This window comes from Camelus bactrianus, chromosome 12 (assembly GCF_048773025.1).
Source record: "Camelus bactrianus isolate YW-2024 breed Bactrian camel chromosome 12, ASM4877302v1, whole genome shotgun sequence".
Classification (NCBI taxonomy): Eukaryota; Metazoa; Chordata; class Mammalia; order Artiodactyla; family Camelidae; genus Camelus; species Camelus bactrianus.
In genome coordinates, this window is record NC_133550.1 from 15,387,778 (window position 1) to 15,400,081 (window position 12,304).

General features: G+C 42.1%; 1 protein-coding gene and 1 long non-coding RNA gene across 2 annotated transcripts in view; both read right to left on the reverse strand.

The window, feature by feature from the left end:
• Positions 1-7,380, reverse strand: part of SCN8A (sodium voltage-gated channel alpha subunit 8) — a 166,451-nt gene extending 159,071 nt beyond the window's left edge. Inside the window, exon 1 of the mRNA XM_074374858.1 lies at positions 7,252-7,380. The gene's annotated coding sequence lies outside the window, so the exon portion shown is untranslated. The remainder of the gene's footprint in view (positions 1-7,251) is intronic.
• Positions 7,381-8,709: 1,329 nt separating this feature from the next.
• Positions 8,710-11,208, reverse strand: LOC123619499 (uncharacterized). Its single transcript, XR_006728129.2, has 3 exons — positions 11,056-11,208; positions 10,265-10,325; positions 8,710-9,004 (listed from the first exon to the last, which is right to left on the reverse strand). It is a non-coding gene; the product is annotated as an uncharacterized LOC123619499 (long non-coding RNA).
• Positions 11,209-12,304: the final 1,096 nt, after the last annotated feature.

The following is a 12,304-nucleotide window of genomic DNA, read 5'->3' on the forward strand; positions in this document are numbered from 1 at the left end:
GTGGCTCAGTAAAATGAAGAGAAAATGCTATTTCACACTGGCTTCCAGTGAACATTAAGCTTTTGGAGGCTCAGCTTTCAATTGTCTGTACTTTAACATTAGGAGAGAATAAGAACAGATGAAAAATGAGGTGCCTTCTCATTGATCTCTTCCTCTATCAATCGTTATCTAAAAATTTAAAGTAACATTTTAATTTTGTCTTTTTCTCCCTTCCCAAGTTCATTCTGGTGGAAATGCTAACAATCAGCTAAATACTCAAAACGTAGAAAAAGGGAGGAAAATAAATGACATGTATAATTCATGGCCTAGATAATCCATCCCTGGATAAATAAGCATTCACTATATTTCTCTAATGTTCTTGCTCCCCAAGAACTCAAAAGATTTTACAGCATAAAAATCACACTAACCAACTGTACATGAAAGGAGGCTGTTAATGTCCTTTTGAGGGATTTCAGTGCTTTCCATTTCCAGATCCTGGGATAAGCCTAGTGAACAAAGACCTCCCCCTACCACCAAGAGTGAATTAAAAAAGTGCTCCAAGCCTCTCCAGCTAACATTTTAGTTATCCTAACCCAATCGACTTCTTCCAGGATCAAGAAAGCTTCAGTCCCAAACTAAAAGCGTGTCTTAGACCCTCAGGCTCCCAGCTTTTATTCTGTTCCACTCTCCTCAGCATGACACATCTCCATATACCTAAGGAGAATCAGAACTAATACCTACTTTCACCTTTGCTCTTGGCTTAATCCAAGAGCCTCCCAGAACTTTTTCTACTTCAACTAGCATACCCCTCCCAGCACCAATCCTCAGTTCTTTTCTGAGTCCTACACCAATCTCAGCCTCGCATAAGCAAAGAAATCCAGGTGGTAGTGGCCATAATTCCCCTATGATCTTGGCTATAACATACTGGCAATTTGGGAGCATTACAATTAGCCAAACGTGTGTATTTATGTGCTATAGAAATGAAGGAAGATAAGCAGACACAAAGATATGATAACCTTTAAAAAAGTAGCTAAGTAATTATCATAGAAATGGAAATCAAAACTACAATGAGGCTGGTCAGAACTGTCATCATTGAAAAGTCCACAAATGATAAATTCTAGAGAGAGTACGGAGAAAAGAGAACCCTCCTACACTGTTGATGGGAATGTAATTTGGTGCAGCCACTATGGAAAACAGTATGGAGATTCCTCAAAAAACTAAAAATAGAGTTACCATATGATCCAGCAACCCCATTCCTGGGTATAGACCCAGAGGAAACTCTAATCGAAAAGATACATGATCCCCAATGTTCATAGCAGCACTATTTACAATAGCCAAGACATGGAAGCAATGTAGATGTCCATCAACAAAGGATTGGATGAAGAAATTGTGGTATATATACATAATGGAATACTACTCAGCCATAAAAAAGAATGAAATAATGCCATTTGCAGCAATATGGACCTAGAGATTATCATACTAAGTGAAGTAAGTCAGACAGAGAAAGATAAATATCATATGATATCACTCGCACGTGGAATCTAAAAAAATGACACAAATGAACTTATTTACAAAATAGAAACAGACTCACAGATACAGAAAACAAACTTATGGTTCCCAAAGGGCTGGATAAATAAGAAGTTTGGGATTAGCAGATACTAACTACTATATATAAAATAGATAAGCAACAAGGTCTTACTTTATAGCATAGGGAACTATGTTCAATAGCTTGTAATAACCTATAATGATAAAGAATATATATATAGAGAGAGACTGAATCACTATGATGAACACCAGAAACTAACACATATTATAAATCAACTATACCTCAATAAAAAAATTAGAGGAAAAATTTACAAAATAAAACTAATTCCTTCCCCAAAGGAAAAAAAAAAGCAGCAAAGATAGCTACAGAAACAAAATGAGTGTGTTAGTTCAATGCTTCCTATTTTCATCCATATTCTATTTATTGATACATCTTCTGTTCATTTTCCCTTATCCTTCCTGCTTCCAAAATGCTCTCCTTCAAAACTAGTCTTGCCCTCCCTATGCCTATCCCAGAATCCTTCATTATGCCCACTCACTAAGATATGTTTAGCTACCTAGGATAATGATAATTTCTTAAAATAAAGCCAAAATTGTTCACATTACTTGGTTATATGAACATCAGAATATAACACCATTAAATGGAAAAAAATCTTTAAGCATGAGTCAACCAACCTTGGTCCTCGTCTCCACTCCATCACTTAATGGTCCTACAGCCTTGGACAACTCACTTAAGCTCTGGGATACTCAGTTTCCTCAGCTATAAAGTGGGCAGAATAATATCTGTCTTACCCAACTCAAACAATCAACTAATAGAAGGTTGGGTTTTTTTTTAAGTTTTTATGAACACATAAACCTAGAGTAGTAATTGTCAAAGGTAGATGGTCAGTCATGAGACCTAAATGTATAAGACCCATTCAAATAAAGCAGTTCAAAGACTATATAATGTGAAAACCTAGAATGGTGATGAAGACAAAAGCAACTTTCAACTTGTATAATAATTTACAATTAAAACATCCAGCTCAAGTAAGAATAAAGGAGAGCCTCAGCCCTTGGGCCCATTCCACCTTCAGACCCCAGGCTATAGCTAACAACAGCCCAGCTGCCTGCCAACTGGTGAGTGCCAGAGCATTCCTATTTGGTAAAGAGTCCTATTCTAGAGCAGTTCGGAAATGAATGCAGGAACAGTTACTTCGGTAATCACATTTGCACGGTGGTGGTGGAGATGCACAGTAAAACTTTTCTCCTTCTGGACTAGCAAATTCCATCCAAGTCAGGGTACCTGCAGATCCTATCCCCTATGCCAGACTGAAGATACAGCAACCGTCTGGCTTTCAGACTACTGAAATTTAATACAGTACACATATACTCTATCAAATACACACATAAACACGCACTAAGCTGCTAAATCCCTAGAGGGAAAGGAGCTAATAAATACTGAGCTCTATGTGTCAGAAACCACAAGGAAATAGAGATTTCATTTAATCCCCCACAACACCCTGCAACGTAGGTATTATTATCATTCCTTCTTTTATAGATGAGAACACTGAAGCTCAGATACACTAAATAACTTGCCCAAGGTCACAAAGCTAGTAAATAGCAGAGTCAAGACTTGAACTTAGTCTTGCCTACCTCCAAATCCCAAACTGCTTCTGACTTTTTCTTCTCAATGGTGTAACTACAGCAACCTTCCTGGGTCTTCATTTCACCTTAAGTCCTGATATGCACCTAACTGCAGGTCCTGATTGTGTATTTGTAACTTCACAAAGGGACAGAGAAAATTTTTCCGGAAGACTCCTTCTTTGTTTTTCCTTTGCATACATTCACTTCATACCTGCACAAGTTCTACTTAGGCTGAATCACTGGGCCAGACCTAACAGGCTGCCACACAACATTTCAGCAATTAATACACGAGAAGACTGAAAGTTCTGTTTCCTTCCTTTAACACTTAAACAGCCACAGTTTTTGAGCATGGTATTATTTTTGAAGTTGGTTCTTGCCATTTAAAGAGTGTCAGCGCTTAGTGCAATGCTTTACACACAGTAGGTGCAGAGGAAATATATTTATTCATTCACTGATTGAGAAAAGTTTTCTTTACTCCTTTAAAGCAAAAGACTTTACAGGAGTCCGATTCAAAGAATGAATTCTTTCACATTAAAGATAATTTCTTGTAAATTTTTTAAATGCTTCAGGAAAAAGGTAAATTGAAATGTAATAATCTAGTGGTTAAGTCCCTAAATGACTGACTAGTGGACTATGAAATTAAGAGTTTAAAAGGCTCAGTTTAATAATACTGTTAATCTGAATAACTTTTGCAACTGCTTCTTGCCCTCTATACAGAAAATAAAGACTGAAATAACAATAAGATACTGACAGTGTTCTGCTAAGGATGGCTTTTTTCCCCTGTTTTTTATATATTAAAATATTTCTGCAATAACTATGCATTATTTTTATACCTATGGAAACTGATCTCATTCTGGATAAATTTCATATTTTTAACACTTTCTATACGGTGTGGCTTTATTTTCTTTCTCAGATATAATCTATAGGATTAAGTATTCATTAATTCATGTGTGTGCCTCCAGGACAACTTGTTACATAATATCAGCAGATTAAATATAATTATTTTTCTTTCCATTCAAGAATGTTTTTCTTACTTTAGGTGGATATGTCTCTATCTTTGTATTCTTTTCAGGCAGGTGCAGGTTTCTTATATAAGCTCTATAGAACACCGAATGTCGATCTTTTCTTGGTAAGAAGCACAAGAATGGCATTTGTCCCTGTGCCAGCCCCAATTTATATGTCTTTTAACTTATATGTTATCTTTTCAATGACATTTTTAAAAAGTACTTCAATCACAGTGCCCAAACCAAATGAGCTGCTTTATGTGAGATCTCCCTTAAGGGGATCCCTGTGCTAGGTGGGAGATTTGTACGAGCTGAATTTTATGGCCCCCTTCACTATTATAGGATTTTAAAACAATTTTTGACAAGTTACTTCAGTGAAACAATGGATCGCATACTGGCCTCTGTTGTGTTGAGTCCTTTTCCCAGCTCACTGTCCAAGTCAACCCAGAGAAGATGCCCTTCTGATCCAGCTTAACTTAGCAAGCTATATGATTACTTCTTGTGGAGACCAAATTCCCATAACATTAATATTTTCTTGCTATCTGAAATGATCAAAATGTGCTGAAATAATGCAGTCAGCAAAATGTCACTGCATGACTTACATATGGATCTGCTGCAGCCTGTAAAAACACTGTCTCCATGAGGGACAGCCAAATGAAGAGTTATGTGGGAGTAATAAAATATGATAACTAGGCCTGCAACCTCAAGTATAAACCCAGCTGCGCATGCACACACACGTCTACAGGAAAGCCTGCTGAGAATAAAAGAAAAACCCAAATCATGTCCAGTATGTGTGCACTCTACAGTAGGACTGGTCAGGGAACTGTCCTTTCAGCACCACAGCAAGAAACCCTGGGGCAAGCCTCAACACAGACAACTAAAGCTGGGCCCTGAGAAATATTTGTTAAAGTGCCTACAAATAAAGCAACAAGCAACTGTATGTTTGTTTGCTTTTAAGTATGCTATATTCCACTTCACAATCCTTTATTAATTTAAAATAAAATCCTTCAAATATTTTGATAAAAGTTGACAAAACCCCAAAAGAAAATCGAAGATGTATGAAGTCAGCCTCTCAAACTGAACCCAAGAAACCAGTAACTGGCCTGCATTGTCGAGAACTGCGTTGCACTACCCACCAACAGCTCAACTAAGAAACACAACACATTTACACATACTCTGAATCAGATATTCAGAGAACATTGAACATGCTTGGAGCCCTCTCCAGAGAGAGCCTCAATTTCTAGGACAATGTTCGCTGAATACCAAACCGTCACTACCACCCCCCTTCCAAGCAATCAAATTCTCTTTCAGGGAGAACTGAAGGCCTTATGGGTCATGAGTTCCAAAGAAAAAATGCTGCAGTATTTCAAGAACCAGGTTACAGGCAACGTGTTACAAAGCTTTCAGCATTTTAAGTCTGATTCCCCTGAGATTCCTACCAGAATGGTACCGGGTGGCAATGTTATCCAGCCATTTGCATTACACATCAAAAAAAATTTTTTTTGAGGAGAGAAAAAAAAGCCCCCCCAACGCCCATTATCTTCTAATGCACGTGGAGAAAAGAGAAGTAGCAAAAGACTGTGAAACAGTGAAAATCTACCACACCCGAATCTCCCTTGGAAAGCCAAAACATCCCCCAGCCCTAACACAACACTACCTCTCTAAAGGCTCTCCAGGTTCACACTTGGGAAAACAGTAATAAAAAGCACTCTCCCCCTTTGCCCCCAGAGCCCTCACCCACACTTCCTGCTTCTATCCCAGCTTCTCTGGTGCCCACTGTGCATTAAAAGCAATTTTCCCTGTTTGGTAGAGCTTGCTCCATGCTAATTATTTCTCCCTCTCCCTGAATTAGCCAGATGCAATGCAAAGTTTCTTCTACCCCTTTCCCCCACAAAACAGATGACAACCTTTTATTACGGACACTGATGCTGAGCCTTGGAAGCTTGGAATCTCCAGATATAAAATGTATTCCCCCACATTTCAAAAACTGCAGTGTAAGTAAGGAAGAGGGCACAGGGTGGGGTAGTTGGAAGGAATGCATGGTTTGAAGAATCATATTTATCAGGCTCAAAAATGATCCCCACTGCACCCCACCTCGAAGCTGGGGCCTCTGAAGGGGTCTGAAAGCGCTGGCTAACCCTCCTCCCCCGAAAGTTAACTGCCAAGTCTCCACTGGTGGTTGCTGCTGACACCGAGGGAACGGAGCTGAGCTCTCAGTAAAAACGCAGAGGCTTTGCGGTCACCCAAGTACTAAGAGAGAACTAGAGAGGAGGGGTCCAAGCCTGTGGAGCTGGGCAGTCCCGTAAGCCCAAAGCTAACAAGAAGCCCAGGGTGCTGCTGCTGGTGGTAAGGTGGGGGAGGGAAGGAGAGAGGAGGAGAGGAGCAAGCTCTGCATCGGGTGGCGTAGGGGTGGGGGTGGGGGAAGGGGATATTCTGAAAGTGATGTACTCCCTAATGCAGGAATTCTAGCATGCCGAGGAAGGTCCCGGCGGCCCCCAACACGGCCCCAGAGCACCCTGTCGGGAGGGGGACGGACGCATCTGAATAAAGGACAGGGGAGTCCTGGATGCCCTAAGAACCCAGGAGCCCTCGGCTTCTGCAGTTGGTAACAATCTGGAGCCGGATGGGGGAGAAGGATGCAGTAAGACATGGGGGAGGGGGTAGAGCTGAGGAGCTTGCTGGAGAAGATCCGGACAGCGCTGCCCTTTCAGCGCAACCGGGCAAGGGGCCCCGACTCTGCCCCGGCCCCGGGAGATGGGGAGGGGGCGGGTGCCGCACCGCGGAAGGGGCGCCGAGGGCAGGCCGGTGACCCCCAGCGCAGCCGAGAGGAGGAGAAACAGTGTATGGGGGTGGGGGCCGGTGGTCCTCAATTCTCCTCAGGGACCCCCGGTAAACACAGTAGAAGGAAGCAAGACTTCCAAACACCTGTCCAAAACCAGGTGGACAGCAACCCCGCTCCACCGCCCCTCGAGCCCCGCCGCGCACTCTGCGGCAAAGCCCCGGAGTGGAGATGGGCGAGCCCCGCTCCAGGGTCCCGAGGAGAGAAGGGGAACTCGGCGGGCGAGGAGCGGCGCCGGGCGGGGGCTCTGGGGCGACTTACGGCAGCGGCGGCGAGGGAGGCAGCGGCGGCCCTAGCGCGGGGCCCGGGAGGCGCGGCCGGACTGCAGAGGCGCCGAGGCTGCGGCGGGCGGGACTGCGGTGGGCGCCATCTTGGAGCGCTCCCCGCGCCCGCCCTCCGCGCCGCCCGAGTCCTTGCATAATTGATAACTCGCGCCCGTCGCGCGCCGCCGCGCGCGCCCCCGCCGCCGGGCCCCCCGCCCGCCCCGCCCCCGCGCCGACCCCCGGCGCGCGCCCCCCGCCCGCCCAACGGCCCCCGCCCGCGCGCGCCGCCCCCGCTCGTCCGCCCGCGCCCCGCGGCCCACCTACCCCTGCAGGGCGCGCCCGCTCGCCCGCAGCGCACCGCGCCGCCCGCCAGCCCGCTCGCTGGCTGGCTGTCAGGCCGGCGTCCCCGCGCCGCCCGGACCGGATCCCGGGCGAGGGAGCAGGGTGCCGGCAGGGGGCGCCGCGTCGGAGCGCCTCGCTAGCGTCCCCGGGCCCGCCTCCCCGACGCCCCCGCGGAGCCGCGCGGGAGGGGCACCCGGGCCGAGCGCTGGGACGCGGCCGCGGGATGCTGGCGGACTGAGAACCGGGACGTTGAAACCCAAAAAGTACTATGTTGACTCGAGGGCCCCGTGACCCTTGTAAATGCCAAGTCTTACCTTTCTCCTGAACGGCAATAGCAGAAGAAAATGCCCAGTAATATTGCAATGCTCAGTTGGAATTTTTGACATCTATCAACACCAGGAACTCAATTTACACGATTTTGGGCCGCTTTTGGGGGGGAGGGAGAAACCACAAAAAAACGCAGCAGTCTATCAACAGCAGTTGGAGCCTTGTGATTCAGTGGATTGGGCTGTAGTATGAGGAGTGGGGAGAAATCGTTTCCCCCAGGTCTGAAACTGTCAAGTCACCTTAATCTTTTTGACCCTCAGTTTGTCCATCTGTAAAGTAGGCACAAGCATTTGAACTGCTTACTCCACACTCTCTTTTGAGGATCTAGATAATGAATGTGAAAACTCAGCACTTTATTGTGCCTCTCTTCTACATATTTCTTTCTACCATTAAGAGCGAAAGAGAAATTGGCACCACATTGTAAACTGACTATACTTCAACTAAAAAAAAAAAGAGTGAAAGTCGATGGTCAGGCTGCCATTTACTAGCTGGGTAGACTTGGACGTGAATAACTAACTCTAAGCTTCAGTGGTCTCACCCATAAAAGGGAACAATCATAGGATCAACCTGATAGATTTGTTGTAAGGATTAAAGAGGAGACTGCATTTCACACATTTAGAACACAACTTGGCACACATAGTATGCCCACTACATACCTTTTTAAATAGCTTTACTGAGGTATATTTGACATAGGATACACTATACATGTTTAGAGTGAACAGTTTTGACATATTCATGCATGCATGAAACTATCACCACCATCAAGGTAATGAATGTACCCGTCACCTCGGAAAGTTTCCGCAGGCCTCTGTGTAATCCCTCGGTGCATCACTCTCCACTCACTCCCTCTCCAGGCAACCACAATCTTCTTTCTATTACTGTACATTAGTTTGCATTTTCCAGAATTTTAAACAAATGAAATCAGACAGTATGTACCTTTTTTTGGTATGGCTTCTACTCAGCATAATTATTTTGAAACTCTTCTGTTGTTGATTCTTCCGTTGTCTATCCATAGTTCATTCCCTTTTATTGCTGAGTAGTATTCATCGTAAGGATACACCACAATCTGTTTCTCCAGTCACCTGTTGATGACATTTAGGTTATTTCCAATTTTTGCCCTTTATAAATAAAGCTGTTGCATTTGTGATCAAGTCCTTGTATAGACATGTGCTTTCATTTCTTGAGTATTAAAAACATCTAAGAATGGAACAAATGAGTGCTATTGTAGGTGTATATTTAACATAATAAGAAAGGGCCAAACTGCTTTCCAAAGTGATTGTGTCATTTTATGTTCCTACTAGCAGTATAAGAAATTTTCAGTTGCCCCACACCCTTGACAGCATTACATATGGTCAATCTTTTTCATTTTTGCCTTCTAAGCGGTGAGTAGTGTTATCTCATGGTGGTTTTGATTGGTATTTCCCTAATGACTAAAGATATAGAGCATTTTTTCAAGGTCTTATATATCATTAGTAAGTGCTCTTGGGTGAAGTGTCCATTCAAGTCTTTTGACTATTTTTTAGAGTTAGGTTGTTTGTTTCTTATTATTGAGTTCTGAGAGATGTTTATATATTATGGATACATATCATTTATTGAGAGAGGGATGTTGAAATCTATGAATATAGTTGTAGAGTAGTCTATTTCCTCTTGCAATTCTATCAGTGTTTGCTTCATATATTTTGAAATTCTGTTAGGTACATGAATGTTTAGGATTATTATGTCCTCCTGATGAATTAACTCCTTTATTGTTATAAAATGATCTTCTTCATCCATGGTAATATTTTTCGCACTGAAACTTTCTTTGTCTCATATAGAGAAATACTGGCATGGTATTTCTTCTTATTAAATTTTTTAAATTTAATCTATTTATATCTTTAAATTTAAAATGAGTTTCTTTTGGCAACATATGGTTGAGTCTTGTCCCCCCCATGCCTCCAATCTAACAACTTCTGTTTTTCAATTTGGGTGGTTAGACATTTTACAGTTCATGTGATTATTAATATGGTTGGGGTTAAATCTAACATTGTGCTATTTGCTTCCTATTTGTTTTTTCTGTTCTTTGTTTCTTCTCTTTTTCTGTCTTATATTGATTAACTGGAATATATTTTATGATTACATTTTATCTACATTGTTGACTTAATTAGCTATGACTCTTTGTTGTGCTATTTTGCCACTACATAAATTTAAGTATTTGCCTTAACTTGGATACTAAATTACACTATAAGTTCTTTGACCACTTGGATTTTGTGTGCATTGTACACAGTAGGTTTCCAGAATATACTCTCTGAATGAATGAGCATTTATTTCTTCCCATCTTACATCAACAAATATTTAGTAATTACCTGCTTGGGGTGCTCCAGATAATTGAACTAGAAGTTTATTTCAATTGCAGTAGGCTTCATCCTAGATAAAGAGACAGAAAACTGATTTCCAATATGGTAAATAAATCAAGGTGATTGTAAAGAGGAAAGGGAGAAGAATCCACAAAAATTGTTAAAATAGGATTACTAAAGACTTTATGTAGTATAATTTATAAGAAAGCCAAAGTGTAAAAAAATTAGAGATGTTTGAGGTTAGAGTTTTTTTTAAATTCAACACTACAATGCAGTTTTAAAACTATATTTGCATCCAAGACAATAAAAAGCTGTGTTTTTTTGAAAAAAAAAATTCAACCCAATGACATAGAGAAACTCTTTCTTCTTACTTGCCTTTGTAAACAGTTTTTAATTGGCATTTTCAAAGCTCTATGGTTGTTACAGTTAGGATGTATGTCCTCCTTATTAAAATTACTTTTCCTGAAAATCAGACTCTTTGGAGCTATCATTAGACATTACTTGCCATACAGTGAGAGGCCAGAGTTCTGTGTCCTTTCTCTAATATCTTAATGAACATGGAGATTCAACCTCATGGGATTACATGGGGTTTATGTAATAAAATCTGTTACTTAAGCTCCAGGTAGCTAAACTTACAAGCTTTTCAAAATACGAAGACTATTTGCTGACTTCATGAGAATCTTTGAAGGCATCAAAAATGTCAAGGATTTCCTTCAACAGCTTAACTCACATCAGAAAAAAATTCAATACGCTGAGAAATGAGTTTCCATTTAGAAAGATGAAAGAGGGATTGGACTTACCCAGCACTGCTCCAGGGGGCAAAACCAAGACCAGGGGTGAGAGTTCCTAGAAGACAGATGCCAGCTCAGTGTAAGGAAGGGTGTTCTCATAGAGCTGATGGGCGACAAAACAGACCACCGCTGAGGAGAGGAGCCTCGAGTGTTTGTTCAAGGAGAAACTGTAAGATCAGTTGTAATGGACATTTTTAGGATCAAGGTCCCCTTTGAAAATCTGATGAAAGCTATGGATCTTTTTTCTTCCCAGATATATTGGCAGATTCATGCATGCACGTGCCCATACATTAACACACAGCTTTACATTCTATTGTGAAACTCATCTTGGAACCCAGGTTAAGAATGTATAGTGTACACAGATGTTTAAAGAGTGAAGTTCGATGGTGCCTCTTCCCACTCTGAGAGCCTATGACCCTCTGGTTCTGTCCTCATTCTCACCACTACTTTTAGAGGTCATCTGGGGTTTCCTGATGGAAATCTAGCAGCAGTACTTTCTCTCTTTGGATGTTCTGTTTCACTTCTCCTTTCTACCTTTTAACCCAGTAATAATTTACTTAATCTTCTATCCCTCATTCAGACATTACCACTTCCTCTAAATTTACTGTTCCCTTCAGTGGAAAAAGGATTTAATCTCTTAGCTTTCTGTGATGCCAGCAGACTCCAGTCTGAAGATTTTATCTCTGAGATTACTCCTAATCTCCTCCCACACTGGCAAGCCCTGCAGAAATATTGGTGATGTAGAAGACATCACTCACTCTAGTCTTCCCTTCCACTGCAACCAGTGTGAAATCCCCTGCAACAATATGCCTCACGTGTTAGCCTGTGGTCTTTTGGACTATCCTACTTTAGATTTATTTTACTGTTGGCTTATCCTATTTTATTGTAGCTTTGCAAATAATTTACCAATTAATTTGGTCATATTGCATCTACAAGAGCATACCTCATGCCTCAAGATCAGCCTTCGGAACTCTACTGATGACCCTGCCCAGCAGTCTCAGTAGTAAGTACATTCTTTGATAGGCATAATGAGAGGAGTATCCCTAGTGGTCAGCCCCACGGACTGTGGAGCCAGATGTCAGGGATTCAGATTCAGGCCTCGGCGTGCCTTACGATCTAGGGCAGGTTATGTAACTGCTGTGCTTTGGTTTCCTTATCTGTTAAATGGAGATAATGATGGCTCCTCTCTCATAGGGTTGTTATGAGAAGATGAGACTAGTCAGTGCACATAAGTCTGTAGAATGGTGCCTCGCACCTT